Below are 16342 nucleotides of genomic sequence, written 5' to 3' on the forward strand. Positions count from 1 at the left end.
TGACATTACTAATGATTCTGTATGGTCTGTTACGGAAGGAGGACCATGGGGGTGACACCATGAGCTACCGCACTGGGTGACACCAACCCGAGTGACGCCACTGCCAATTCGGCTGCTCATTTGCAGTCCAAGTTACGCATTTGATCTTCAATGCTCGTCTAATTGTAACCAGCAGTCACCAAAAATCCAACCCATTTCCAAGCCTAACTCAAAGTAAATGTAAACCACATTACATATTTAGCTTATGTGTGAGTTTTTTTTAAATGCTAGGATTGTGATAATTAAGCTCATGCCCTTTACTTTTCAAATTATGGAGGTGTCAAATAACGAAACTATCAAGTGAGACCTAACACGTATATTTATGATAAAAGCACAGCGAGCTTTTTCCGTACAATCTGTGAGCGCACATCACGATTATTTCCTCGAGAGATTCTGAGCCCACACCACGCAACGAAGTTTGCGTGCATACCTTTGTTATCTGAACACACTTTGTTACGTTCTTTTAATATAGATAATGTAGACACCGCCAGGCCCAGTACAGTCCTTTCATTATACTGCCATTTAGAATTGCCTATATTATTGTTTACACATAAATGACCTCAAATTATGAATCCAATATTTGTATTTAGACAGAAATGAAAGTGGACGCTTGGCAGATGACGCATACTTATACAATGACCTTTTTATTTTAAAAAAATGATAAAAAGCGTGCTAGGGTTACTTCCCTTTCCTGGATAAAGGTTACACGAGTTACATCCTTTGCCTACATACAAGAATTACCTCCTTGCCTGCACACACTAGGTATTTCCCCTGCTTCCGTTATATTTTTAGCAATACAAAGCATTCATTTGCCTGACCTGAAAATTAATTTAAAAGTGAACGTAACAATAACGATGTGGTAAGATGACAAGCTTAAGTGACAAGAAACTGCTTTTGAAAGGCACTGACACAAGCGATCGAATGCATTACGATATGAATTCCGATGTCACTTAGCTGCTTAGAACTAAAATATTTAGCAGGGCCTGCACCTGGTACAAAACTAAACATTTGCTTAGTAAAAATCGCTCGCATTCGTGCTATAGTCTAATGTACAACGACAATTTGTAGTGCGGAGCTGAAGATATGATATAGTATGACCAATGGGTCTGAAAGCTGTCTTAGAGAAGTTTGTGAGATCATATCATAAAACAAAAGTCATATCTTTTTATGTCCACCACAGTTGGTGGGCTATGACCTTGCCACGGCAATCGATATTTGCCAATTTCCATCGCATAACAACATAACTAGAAAAAGACAAACTTGGCAAGCAGCATGTATACAATGCCTTTTGGGATCATTCACTGAGCAGGTAAACAGAAAGTTTATTGAGATCACCTCGGGTGAAACGGCTACCGGCAACAATTTAGATCCAAAATATTGTCGGCTTCAAATACAGTCCAGATGGGTATATAGCAGACACCAATATCATTTTGCTTCTGAAACTGAAGTGTCAATTTACATGATATGAGAAGCATTCGATCGCTATCGTTATCGTATGATTCTCTGCTGACCACGCTAATTTTGTTCAATTAATCGATTCCTCTAGAGCGCAGTTATCAACTTGACGGCAACAAGTCTTGATATTGTTATGTATATTTGATTTAATTTATATTTGATTTAATTTAATTGTTTATTGTTTAGTTTCTTTTTTAATTCACTTACATGCTATTGTAATGTAACTCTTTTTACTGGATTTGTCCTTTTCCAGAAAATCAGTTCAGTTCTATATGACCTGGCTGATTTTCGTAAGTATCTAATAATATAAGCTTTATATCTAATGCTGACCTAAATCCTGACCTTGATTCTGAATCAGTTAGAGGTGAAGTAAAACAACTTTATTTATTCTTTCTCAGAGTAAGATTCATAAAGTGAAATCGAGGCCATACTGGAAGTACGTGATGTCAGGCTTGTAAGAGCTTCTATGTTCTTCCAGAAGGGTGATCATGTGACCATGATACAAGAATCTGTTTTGCGTCTTAAATTAGTGTATAACTGTTTTCTATAGAGAATTTGAGCAGTCAGGCTTTAAACCATTAACACTTAAAGGTGTTTTGTTGTGACCAGTTTGAGTTGAATTTTTAATTTTTCTTCACATTATTTGGATTCGTGGAGATTACTTTTCCCTGGAAATACTTGTGCATAAAATTAAATTTTGGACAACTATCTAAATTTACACAGCATTCAAACACTGGAATATTATTTTCTGTGATTAAACAAAGAAATATTGACACATTAGTACGGCGCTGACCAACCATTTTGGATTTCATCAGGATTCGAACTCAGTTTTATTAGGACATGTTATTACTATGACTTCCATTTTTAAGTTCTTGGATTATTTTTGGATTATTTTTAGATTTTTTTCCTACAACCGAAAGTTCTTTTTCTCATTTTTAACTTGCTTTCTAGGGAAACAAATTATTTGTTAAATTTTACAAAGCTTGTTTTTTCACCCTTTTCTTGTTGCGTTTTGTAAGAGTCTAACCGTAACCATATGAACTTATAAGGACCAGTTTCGACAGCATCAAATTTAATTCAGGCAACACTTGTTTTTCTCAGCTATGCTTGGTAGCCACCATCAGGATCAGTCTCTATGCATTTATTTTGAAAGGTGCGTTGTTGTTATTTTTGATATTTTTTCATACTTTCTGGCACATAATCGCCTTAGTTCCACACGATGTGTCATGCTAAATTCTTTTAGACAAATCTGCCATATCTATTGCAGCGCTACGGAAGCAAGTCCAACCTTGATTTATACCTTCTGCATACGTTGTTTTGACGAGCTATTTAAACTGAAGTCTAATATATCCTTCACAAATCATATCAAGGCCTCTGCGAGGCTAGCTCTGGGTAAATAAGTTTGGCCAAAAGTTGTTTTCTTATATTCTATATCTACGATTTATGATACATTTCTGTTGTTGTTGATGATCGTTTTATAAGCGTGTTCTCGCTACCAAATCTGGGTCTGTAAAAAATTAATAGCAACCTAAAGCTCATTGGTAGAATATATGCTTTGGTATTGGTAATACATAATAAGTCTCAATTGTTTTGATTTTTGTTTGCGAAACACGTTGCCGCTCAACATCCATAGTCCACATATGCTGCTCCGTTTCTCTTTACCCCCTACTGATTTCAATAACTGAAATGTTGAATGTGATAAAAAGCGCAAAGAACTTAGTCAATTCATTCAATGGTTTCTATTTTTTAACCAGACTGTGACCAGAGTGGCCCGAACGCTGAAACACACTGCGCGTTTCATGCTTAAGGCACATTCCATACTAACACGGTGAAATATTGGTTACATTACGAGCTAGTCTTTTTCCTCAGACAATTAAGTGACGTACATCATTCTTTTCGGAAACTGCAGGATCATTCCGTAGAGTACCATAATCTTGAGAGTTTAGAGTTGTATTCCTTTTCATACATAAATATAGAAATTACACCGCTTATTAATCATCGCCATGATCCTTTTTTTGGTTTGTGTTCTGCTTTCTGGCCTGATATTTATTTCTAGAGATTTTGTATTGGTCCAGCGTATGCTTTTTCTTACCGTCGCCTCTGTTTGCTTAGTGAGGTTTGCAGCTGGTTTAATCTCGTGTCAGCAACAAAAATGAGTTGTTTTTTTTTTTTAAATCAGCGTCTACTCTGATCGGTGCAGAACTCAGACGAAATTGTCTGTACACATTTTTCATAAAGTCTATGCTGTTAAAATTTGCTTTGAGACGTACGCCGTCCAATCTTCTTCCATCAGTCTCATCCTCAAACAACAACTCTTAAAGGTTGTGCGCAAGCTATATATGATATATATTATGCTGTATACAAAATGTCACGAAGCATAAGGATTTTAAAGTAAAAATGAAGCTGGTTTGCTGGAGATAGTGGCAGAAACATCATGCCTTTCGCCGCACCTGCATTCCTGATGTCAAATCAAGATATGGTAAAGCCTATAATATATGTGTCTGTCCAAAGTGAAAATACCAGATGCATACCGCTGGTAGACAATCTGTATCTGATATTGGTATTGACTATGGAAAGTGGCCGGAAGATGCTTTAATATTCAGACGAAGCTTGTGCTTGAAATTCACTTCTGTTCAAAACATTATTTGACAGTGGAGGAATATGTCTAGTAGTATTTTTACGTTCTTCAAATCAATATACAATGCTTCAAATCAACGCTTACAATGTTTAATCAAGCAATCAATTTTGTCTGAGTGCAGCAAGACACAATCCAGGTTTGTGAAAGCCATGGTGTCTTATACTATTGCGGAATGACGCGCCCAAGTTTACAAACATCAATACATTCATAGGCATACTGTCCTTAAAAAGGACATCAGCGGTCGAATGTCTGTCATCACAAAGCGACTTTCTCCATCTAACAAATAATACATGCTTAGGTATGAAAAGAATAAAAAAAATATATTGCAAATTTGAGCACGAGTAATTTGTTTGGTTTCGCCATATGACAGTAGCTTTTTGTGGACGATTTTTCTTGGATGCCACCAGAAAAGTTACTGAATATAAAAAATATTAAGTGGCAATAATTACACAAGCTTACTTCTCGAGGTTGATCTTGAGTATGCCGTTGATATGGATGATGTGCACAACGACTTTACTCTGGCACCAGAAAGCGTGATGATAAATGATGCAATGCTAAAGGTCCTTATTCTGTAGCGATAAAGAAACAACTTCTCTTTGGCAAGTTTAGAATGCCTAACTTGATTCCAAACTTGCTCTTCAAAAATGTGCTATCTTATCCATCACTGTCATGACTTCGGAACGTAAATGTCACAGAATAAAGCAAGAAATATCTTGGTTTCACCTTAGAACCATTTGATCATTTTCGTCATACATGCGTACGTTACCTAGGGTGAATAATTGTTTTTCTACGTAAGCAACTGAACTAGCACGTACCTCGTCCTAGATAAGATTGCGGCGACATTCACTAAAAGCACGGTAAGCACGGGTATTTTACCCTGACTAAAACTCACTCTTCTGTGGATTTAAGGCAAGTTCCGTTTCGACGTGAGACACTGGTCTATGGATCTTGTCAAAGAGTGAACGTTCTCCATGTGTTCTCCAGCCATAGGTGTAAGTGTTACATTTGTATTTTATTTGATATCTGAAGCGTATTCAGTTGTAAATGTTGTATCATGAAATGATGCCTTTAATGCTACGCAGAATTCAAACATTGTGAACTTCTGAATTACAAGCCGGTATTAGTTTAATTTAGTAGTACATATCTATAGATATTAATTCCGAACTTATTATTATGACCGGTTTTGTTTTACTGTAGCTGTTTAGGACTGTCTGAAGCAGATTAGGGCTGTCTGAAACTGTTTAGAGCTGTATGTACGTATGTTTATACGTATGTCTGTTCGCATGGTGGATGCATGATTTGAGGGTTTAGCCAATATTATTATTATTATTATTATTATTATTATTAATATATTATTCATTTTATATAATTTATCATCATTCATCACAGTGTGTTGTGTTGTCATTCGATCCAGGCATCCATTCAGGTCTATCTTGTTAAAATTGGTGGTATAAGTTGGATGCTTTGGATTGAATAAACTACCAATATACTATATTTAAACCATAGGTAGGCTGTTAGCCGTGTATTTTTAGTAGGTGCTGGGTTTCCTATATGTACACACTTGTTAGTTTTTGTTGCCTTCGTTTCTAAGATTGTTAATTGTGGTTTGACAACCTCTAAACCACTGTACTTAGTTATTATCTCCAAACAATCATGGCTTCGCTAAAAGAACTAGCTGAATTGGGTAAAAAGCAGGGTTACAAAAGGGAAAATCTTAGGAAAATCATAAATGAAGAAAAAGCACAATAAAGGGATGAACGGGCAAAGGAAATGGACTAGAAAGGGAAAGATCAGAAAAGTAACAACCATTAGAAAATGAACGATTGGAAAAGGGTACACCAACTCGAAAAGGAGAAATGAGAATCAAATAAATTGGAATTAGAGAGACAGGCAAGGTTAGAGGTCATATAGTTAGAAGAAAGAAATAAAAAGTATCAATGACAATTTAAGAGTTAGCAAATCCTAGAAAAGGAGAACAAGATTCTGCCTCTAGCAAATTAACAGGCCCTAAATTACTTTTTCTTTTACGATGAAAGAGATAACAGGAATATTTATCTTTATCGGTTCGAGCGGTATGCTGATAACCAGAAATGGAAGCTAGATGATTTGGCTCTTGATCTCAGAGCCTTGTTAAAGGGTAAAGCTCTCGACCTCTACTCGCGACTTCCTAGCAGCGATGTATATAACTGCGACGCTCTGCAGGAAGCACTACTAAAAAGGTATGAACTGACAGAGAAAGGTTTCCGGAAAAGGTTTAGGTACATTAAAGCTGAGAAGGGGGAAACGTTTTGGCAATTCATTGCTAGAATAGATAGTTACTTCCAACGCTGGATTGAATGTGTTAAGGTGAACAAAACATGTCAGGGTTGGTGGATTTCTCGCTCCGAGATCAGATATTAAATGTAGTAGGGCGTGAGTTGAACCATTTTCTTAAGGAGAAAGCATTCACAGATATTGAAGACGTGGCAAAGCATGCACATCGACTCGCTGAAGCACATCGTGGAACTCAAAACGTAGTTTCGAGAAGATAAGTCTTGGAATCCGTCTAAGGTTTCGACTCCCAGAAGGTCAGCGAAACCAACTGAGATGGGTAAATCGGATGTAGAAACAAGACGTCAAGGTGTACAATGTTATGCATGTAACGAAGAAGCCATATAAAATCAAACTGTCCAAAAATAATGGGTACTATACATAAGGCAGCCGTAGCAATACATAACACGAACGGTTCTGATAGGTTTCACGACGTTATTTCTTATTCTATACGTGTATGTTCCTGGAAGGGTGCGTACCAACAATGAACAGTACTGTTAACGGTCAGGTGTTCAGTTGTACGTGATACAGATTGCACAGGTGGGGATAGAGACTGCATGCATGCTACTTGATCAGGCGATCGATCGCGTACATGTTGCAAAAGTTGGGATTGAAACTCCTTTCTTGACCAGAACAGTTGACGCGCTCTGTACGGATAATCCATTTTACGATTTGACAATCGGCAACGTTGAAGGGTCTCGTCTGCCGACTATGGAAGAATTGAAAACAACCATAGCTCTAACCGTTGAAACGCGATCACAAACCAGGCGGGATAAATGCGCGTTACGGAAGTTAACCGTCCCCGAATCTAGCGAAGTAATCTCACGTAACGAATTTCTCCAGGAGCGCGACACATCATTGAGTTCGATTAGTGAGAAAATCGCGTCTAACTACAGTAAACGTTTTAAAGGAGGGTGTAGCTCGAGATTCGTCAAAATAAATGGGCTAAGTAATAGGGTGTTTACCACGCAAGGGGGAGAAATATTGGCAGCTAGTAGTACCTCAACAATACCGGTCTCGTATATTGAGGGTAGCTCATGAATCTATCATGGCGGGTCATCATGGCGGGAAAAACTACCAACATAATACTGGCTGAGGTCTATTGGCCTGGTATTAATTGTGATATTAATAGGTTTTGTCAGTCTCGTGACGTATGTCAGAAAACTGTCTAAGGGGAGAGTTGCACGTGAAGAGCTAACAAGATTGTATCGCAGGTATGATAAATAATACAATCGTAAGACGCGCAACATGAAATTTGTTGTGGGTAATCTTGTTTTAGAACTTCTTCCTACACGTTCTAATAAATTACTGATTAAGTGGAAAGGTCCACACGAGGTAAAGGAAGTCAAAGGTGATATGGACTATAAAATCGACGTGAATGGTAGGTTGAGCATATTTCATGATAATATGCTAAAGTTGTACGTAGAAAGGCGCGAAGACAATAGAAAAATGTGTATTGAATGTAATGTATTCCGCGGTTATCGAAGATGACGCGGTAATGGGAGAACTTGAGATAGATGTTCCACTGGAATATTCCTTCCATAGTGTAAGAGAAGGAATATATCTGGTGAATGTAAGCGCAGAGTTACCCAAAGGTCAATTTAAACAAATCAAATAGACCCTAGAAAAGTATTGTTTTCTTTGATAGACCAGGATGCATAACCCTAGTAGAGCTAAAAATAAAGCTATGTTCATCTGATCCAATTAGGATTAAAGGTTACCCAGTTCCACTTAATGCGCGAGAGACTGTGGATGAAGAGATTAGGAAAATGCTGGACTTGCGGGTGACTGAACCATCTAATTCGCCATATTCGTCTCCCTTTGTCCTTGTCAGGAAAAAAGATGGTACTAACCGCTTCTGTATTGATTTTCGTCAATTAAACAAAGTGACGGTGATTGATGCCGGATATGGAGAATCTACTTGCGAAATTATCAGGTCACCGACATATTTCGAACTTTCATTTGTCAAATGGGTATTGGCAGGTACCGATAGTCGACGAGTTCCGACAATTGACGGCATTTGCTACAAATAAAGGGCTGTACCAAGTCAATGTCATGCCATTCAGATTGGTAAGAGCTAGCACCACATGTTGTCGCTTGATGCGCATATTACTAAATGAGTTTAGTGTGCGTTGATAGCTTTGCGGACATTTTTGTGTAACAGATACTTGGGAAGAAGATCTATCCGTTCTGGCTGAACTTTTCAGAAAACTCCGTGAAGCCAACCTCACGGTGCGACCCACTAAATGCAGGATTGGCTATATTGATTTATAGTGCCTGGATCACATGGTCTGTTCAGCCAGGCATCTAAAACCTCACCCCAAGCAAGTAGAAGCGGTCATGAGATCACCTCAACCAATTATCAAATCTCAGGTTCGATCCTTTCTAGGCTTAGTAAATTTATATAGGAAATTTATTCGTATTTAGCTTCCATTGCTAGCCCATTATCAAATCTAACAAAGAAGGGGAACCAAATAAATATATTAAATTCTCACAACTGAACACAATTAAAATTGATTCCACCTACACTGATATTAAGATATGGAACCAGTAATTCTGAAGTAAACAATATTTATATGAAAAGTAAAGACACAATAAGAACCATGATGATGGTAATTTCCCATCAAATTAAAAAAGAACTTGCTTCAAGAGAAAAACTAGACCTTAACCTAATAATGGTCTTAAAATCATATACAAGAACTGGCTATGTACTATGTTGGTTACAATAAAAAGAACTAAACTATCAAAGGAAAGAAGAATACGATATTTGTTACATTTGTTAATTTTGTTTTCTATATTAGCATTATTAGGAAGGCAGGATTAGGAGTCATTAATATCCATTTTTGAACAACTTTTAAATTTATGGGGTTCCTAAGTTTTGGTAGAAGGAAAACAAAATATTATCCCAAGACATAATACAGATAAGGGTACATTATATTTTTCTCAGTTGGTCAAGCCCATGCCTGGCCAACCGATTGCATGACAGTTCAACATATGGCACCCTTAGCAATTAATTAAGGACGCAATATGTTCTGAAACTGGAAATAATCCAGACCTAAACACTTTTTTGAGTTTTCCATTGATCATATAAATGTTGATGTTACTTTGATATCAAAGTATCCAGAAATCCAAGAAGAATCTGCTATGAATAAAATGATAGCTACTTAGTCTCACACCGGCCAATTTAAGTTTTTAAGTTTCTTTGCCACTAATTTTTAATGTTGATCCGTTGGATCATTTAAAGTTCAAACTTGCTATTTCTTGGACAAAACCACTAACCATTTATTTGATTATAGGGTCTGCAATTTGAAACGTTTTTGGCCTTTGGATGGCTAAACCAATGCCACACTAGATCTTTCAATTTGTCAAATTTGCAGGAATTATTGAAAGGACACTTGTTTACATAATTTTTACTTTCAAATTCATTCTTGCAGAATACTATTTTCTTTACAATATCTGAAACGGTTGATGCTCCGATGTCAAATTTTCCCCCTAATTTCTTCAACCAAGGTATTTGGGATAATTTTATAGCGTGTTACCCGGATATAGCATGCTCCATTTTAACACGAATTCTGATATAACACAGTCGTGGTGTGGTTCCAGAAATTTAATATCTTATGTATTTTTCTCGTACACAAAAAAAAATCTTGAACGTGAAAAAAAGTAAAAATATATTATCATTTTTTGCAAGAGATCGCGAATAAATAACACAAAATGATCATGGCGTGGCTCCTGAAATTTTATATGAATTTTTCTCTTCTTAAAGGTATGAAAAATAATCAATAAAAAGTTTATTCTGGAAGCGAAAAAAGAAACGTAGTTTCAAAGCTGGCCGGCGTAGAACAGGAAGAAGAATCTCAGTTATGGCCCTTATTTCGGCACAACCATTTAAAAAAATTCCACCGTTAATTCAGATAACCTAATTCAAATCCCTATTAATTCGTCAACCATTGTGTCAACTATCCAAGAAATACCTCTGCGCATTGCATTATTCAATGCTCATTCAGTTTGACCACCGGAAAAACGCACAGAAAGTTTTATCAACGATCAAAATGTTGACATTCTTCCTGACAAAAACATGGCTAAAAACACCAGGTGATGAGCCCAAGTGTGCGGATCTAACACACACTGGTTAGTCCATCAAGTCGTTCCCCGTAATTCTCGGAGGTTCAATTGCTGTCATCACAAAGAACTCCATGATTAAACGTCTTAACTACGCCACAAGATTCAATTTCGACCACACATAGTTTGAACTAGTCCAAACCACACTCACACTGGAGAAAAGGTCAGTCCATTTTTTCTGCCTATGTCGCCCTCCTGCTAGTAGAAAAAACAAGCTGGCTGACTTTTTTTTTTTTTTTTTTGGAGCAGTTTCCGAATCTCCTGGATTATGGAAATTCGATAGGTGGCAACCTGATTATTCTTGGAGATTTTGACTTTCACTTTGACTGTCCCGGAAACTCAAATACATCAAAACATTAATGTTTTCAACCACAGTCAGTTAACCAAACCACCCATAAACATGATCACATTTTAGACTGGATTCTTCACAGACCTGATGATAACATTCTACGGTCCTCCCTGGTATCCCATGACCTCTGCATTATATGCCATCTTAATGTATCAGTCTCTGACCCTCCACCTTTATCTGCTACTAAGAGAAACCTCCGTATGATAAATATAACCAAACTAATGCACCACATCCAAGCTAACCTAACAACTTGCTTACCTCCTACCGCAGAACAACTCGATAACTGTCTGCGTTCATTGTTTGAGAAACATGCCCCAGCTGCCAAGTGCAGAGCGAATGAAACAAATATAGCCCATGAAGAGAAATCAGCCAGAATTTCAGCGGCAACCATTAGCAGCATTTGAACCTGTCTCTATGGATTTCGTACGTATAATCCTGATGAAGAGTGCACCAAAGTCATGTGAACTTGATCCAATTCCAACATCACTGCTGCTTGATTGCTTAGATCCAGTATTGCCTTCACTAACTGATGTTGCTAATACCTCTCTATCATCCGGGGAATTCCCATCATTTTTCAAAACTGTCATTGTAAAGCCTCTGCTGAAGAAACCAACACTAGAACATAACGGTTTAAAGAACTAGCTCCCATTCATATAAACATCTTAGAAAAGGTTGTTCTATCCCAGCTTGTATCTCATCTAAATTCAAAAAGTCTTTTTAACAATGTACAATCTGCATATCGCTCTTGCCACAGTACTGAAACTACTCTTCTAAAAGTAGTTAAGTTAATGACATTCTCCCTGCGTTGGATAGCGGAAAGATTAGTCCTCACCCTCCTTGATTTGTCTGCAGCATTTGACACAATAGACCATGATATGTTACTTCACCATCTCCAGCATGTATTTGGCATTCATGATTCAGCCTTACTGTGGTTCAAGTCCTACACATTGTATCTGCAAATGGAATACACTCCAGCCCGGTTGATCTATGTTGTGGTGTTCCACAGGGGTCTGTTCTTGGACCTCTTCTCTTCATTCTGTACACTGAGTCGCACTCAAGTGTCATAGATCATCATCCAGTGTCTCACCAATTGTACGCTGATGACACCCAAATATACAAATCTAGCCACCCAACTGAAGTTGATGCTACCATCCAAGGTGCAGAGAGGTGCATTTCTGATATGAATTCGTGGATGACATGTAACAAGCTGCAGATGAATTATGATAAAACTGAGGCCATTCTGATCACAATACAAATACTTTCTCATTCACACCCCTTGCCAGTAGCTTCTCGTGGGTCGGTGGTTCTTTCCGGGTTTACCCGGGTTCTTCCTCCACCATTAATACTGGCCGCCATGTATAGCCTATCATGTGCTGAAAAATGGCGTTAAACCCTACAACAACAACATTCACACCCTTTACCTCAAACATCATTTATCAGCAACGCCATCATTAAGTTCACACAATCAGTATGAAACCTAGGTGTTACTCTGGACAGTACTCTCACATTGCACCAACATGTCATGAACATATGCAAGGCTGCATATCTTGAACTGAGACGCTTGTGTGTTCATTAGTACTTTCAAGACTGGACTATTGTAACTCAGTTCTGTCTGGTTCATCTCGATATCTACTCCAGAAACTTCAAAAAGTTCAAAACACATCTGTCGGATCATACTTAGAGTACCACGATCAGAGTACACCTCCCCGCTGCTCTGTACATACACTGGCCATCCATTCGATCCAGAATAAAACACAAAATTTGTTCTCCGTGCTATGTTTCCCTGTCGGACTCTAGTCCAACATAACTATCCGACCTCACAGGTGTGTACACACAGGCAAGATACTTACGCTCCTCTTCTGACAATCGTATACTCATTATTCCAAATATGAAAACAGTCATATGGACAACGTTCTTTTGCATACCAGGGCCCAGCAACGTGGAATGAATTGACCACTGAACTTAGACACAAAGACACGGTGATCACATTCAAGAGGACTCTCAATACTCATTTATTTCGACTGCAAGAACAAACTTAAAGAACAAACTTAAAGACCTAATAATGTTTTCTACCTGAAATATTCTCAGCATGATTTTTTAAATTTTTTAAATGTTTTTCTAATTTCATGGTGTGTTTTATTTAGAGTAATATTATTATATGTTTTAATGTTGTAAAGCGCTTAAAGCTTCTAAAGATCAGGTGCTATATACAAAGTCCTCATTATTATTATTATTATTATCGTGTAGGGCTTCGCCAATGTCGCAAACTTGGATTGTTTCCCTCTTATTGGCAGCAAAGTATACCATCTGGTGATTTGTTTATTGACGACATTCTTGGCTGTGTAAACTTGTATATACAACCATTGGTTTGGAGTGGAGAAATTCAGCGATCCCATGAAAGGAAGATGCAAACTGGATATAAAATGCAATAAAATTTATTATGTGAACAAATTATTTGTCCATATTAGCAAAGCATCTAAACAGTGCATTGTTATATCATAATCCACTTATCTTGACATGCTGCCTGAGTACTGTCCGTGAGATATCCGTTTTTTTGTTGTTGACATTTATGGTAACGGAGATTAACTGGACGAGGCATTATCTCGTAATCTATCTTTCGTCGATAGTAATAAATATATTTACATAGACTGACATTTATATATGGATGGTGAGTAAAATTCATCTTTTCACTCAGAATTAAATCCTGCAGAACATTTACATTTTCTGTAATAATCCATGTCATCAGACCAGAAAACCTCCGTCTCTATCGTCTGTTGACGCTTTTTCAAATTTCCGACACAAGAATCTCGCTGCTACCACAGATGTAAGAAGAAGAAAAAAACACTTGCTGGTTTATTCAATAGGCAGGGAGTAACATTGAATAGAATAGACAAAATGACGGTCAATTCTTTTTTTAAATATACCCAGATAAAATAGTTTGCTGAAATTTCAAAGGAAACAGATTATCTTTGAAGCACTAATTGTTATGAAAACGTACCGAACAAATGTCAAGTCTTAATCATCCGATACATTTGTTTTCATGTTGCCGCCACAAAAGGTAATATACATTTGTTTGGTATTCCAAAGCTGTCCTTTACCAGTGTCTTCAGTAACGCATACACCCTTCATCAAAGAAGGCCGACTACAATAAAGCAAAGAACTTTTCTTCAGAGTAAGTCAGTACCAAACATAAATAAAAAAAAAATGGAATCTGATGGACTTTTGCATTTTACAACCTGACTGGAACATGTTAACTGTGCTGTGAAAATTTCCTTTTTGCAGGGAAAACGTTTATGCTTACGAACACTACCAACGGCAACTTGAAAACACAAACTAACGTTTACTGACTTGAGACGTACTAAAAGGTAAATTTGCTTCTCATTCTTTACATGACTGAATTCAGTGGAAAAACATAGCACAAACCAATATGACCTGTGACAAAATTATTGAATATTTTAAATCTGTGAGTGTGCATATTTTTTTTGTGGATGCAACGTATGTGATGAAATTAGCGGGTACACGTATATGTACAAATTCGTGTGTCTCTAGAAAAAGTAAGCTATTATATATGCCTTCTGTTTTCACTAAAGATGCATTTCTAATTTAATATGCATCGAATTTAACATGGTAACTGTGCAGATGTAGCACGTATTTCACCACCAGCATTTACTACCTACACCCGACCCCCCATTTTCTGGGGTACATGCATCATTTACTTCAGCTAACTAACCTGGTTGTTTATAACACGGTTCAGTCTATAAAACGGTAGGGTTATATGGCTCCCAACTACCGTGTTATAGTGGGGTCACACTGTACTTATTCATCAGACTAGTTTTATCTGACAGGATTTCTCAATCATACAACGCTGAGTTGGTTGTTCTGACATCTTGACATGTAAAGGGAAATATTTGGCAGTCGTAGCTACCTCAATACATGTATATAATGATCCATCATCTGTCCATTCAATAGTGTAATGCATATACTCACTTGTAAGTCGAGATAAACTGCAAACAACAACGATCCTGGTCTGCCATAGCATATTGCACCTGCAAATCATATATATATATAGATGTATCTATCGATCTGTCTATCGATCTATCTACATTACTCTTGTAACTCCTGATTGTTTACCCTGCCTCCCAATTTGTAATGTTGATTCGGAGGCAAATTCCTGATTTTGATTTATTCAATGTTGGCAGGTGTAGGAAAATCATTTTGATATTGTCGCAAACTTAAGTAACAGAAAAGATTCAAAGTCAAAAGGTTTTGTAAAACTCAAAAAATAGTTTAGTTTAATAGTAATAAATGCAAAGTGTGAGAGGAACTTACAGTATAATGAAGTGAATCCAAATTTGTCCTTATAAACATCTTTGAAAGTCCTAAACGAATAAAAAGTCCCATATAATTTGAATACCAGGAATGTACTGGTCCTTCAAGAACTGTGATGGCGTTGTCCAGAATTCTTTTGAATAATTTATAACAGTTCCAGAATGATATTAGCCCAAATAATGAACACTTTCTTTCACCACTGAACAGTCCACACAAATGTTTTTCCTCTTGAAAAATATCTTAGTATAATATAAAGTATGTCTGTAGTCTTACATCAGGAACACAAAGTTTGAATGGCCCCAGAAATCGGAATGAAACCGAATGTTTAACTTTCTCCTTATATACATCGTAAATTGTTATTGTATTTCGCAATGGACCCCATATGACAAAATACACTATTGATTTATGAGGTGCTAAGTGACGATATACTATATTCACCTGACCACACGCAAGCCACATAATTCACCTCTAAATTTCCATATCCCTTCAGTCACTGAGAAACTACGCCAATAGTGCCATTTTAAGTCTTATTATTATTAGTACTAATTGTCAACTTGTATGTAAACAACTATGTATAGCTCCTATGTGATTCGTGCTTAGTACAGAGCCAAATTATACAAACGAAATATTCTATACAGTTTACGACCATGAAAATAGTTACGAAAATATCTTACCGGAAGTTACAGAAAATATTGATATACATAAAAGTACCAAAAGAGTTCTTATGGTGTCTAGTTGGTGCTTAATGAAAGTGACTTAATGTCAATGTCACTATGGTATACATATTTTGAAAATATTGGTATCTCTTCACCAGCAAGGGGATTGCACCAACAGGCTAAATGAACATGGTGCCAGTTGTGCATCCAATATGACTGCCACACCAACTGTCTTAAAATTATTGTTGTCACGACTCCCCTGAATGGATGATCATTATGACACGGGGTTCACATCAAAAGACTTCTAATGGTATCTTCTTTGTCCTAAATGAAAATGGTGCCATATGTGTATGTGTACAACAGTAACTAATTTAAAAGCTTGTTTTTGTTGACGAATATCAGAAATGGTTTCAATGCTCAGCAGTTAACAGGAGGAGGCGGTCT

Source organism: Sinohyriopsis cumingii, chromosome 12 (assembly GCF_028554795.1).
Source record: "Sinohyriopsis cumingii isolate HCF-2022 chromosome 12, ASM2855479v2, whole genome shotgun sequence".
Classification (NCBI taxonomy): domain Eukaryota; kingdom Metazoa; phylum Mollusca; class Bivalvia; order Unionida; family Unionidae; genus Sinohyriopsis; species Sinohyriopsis cumingii.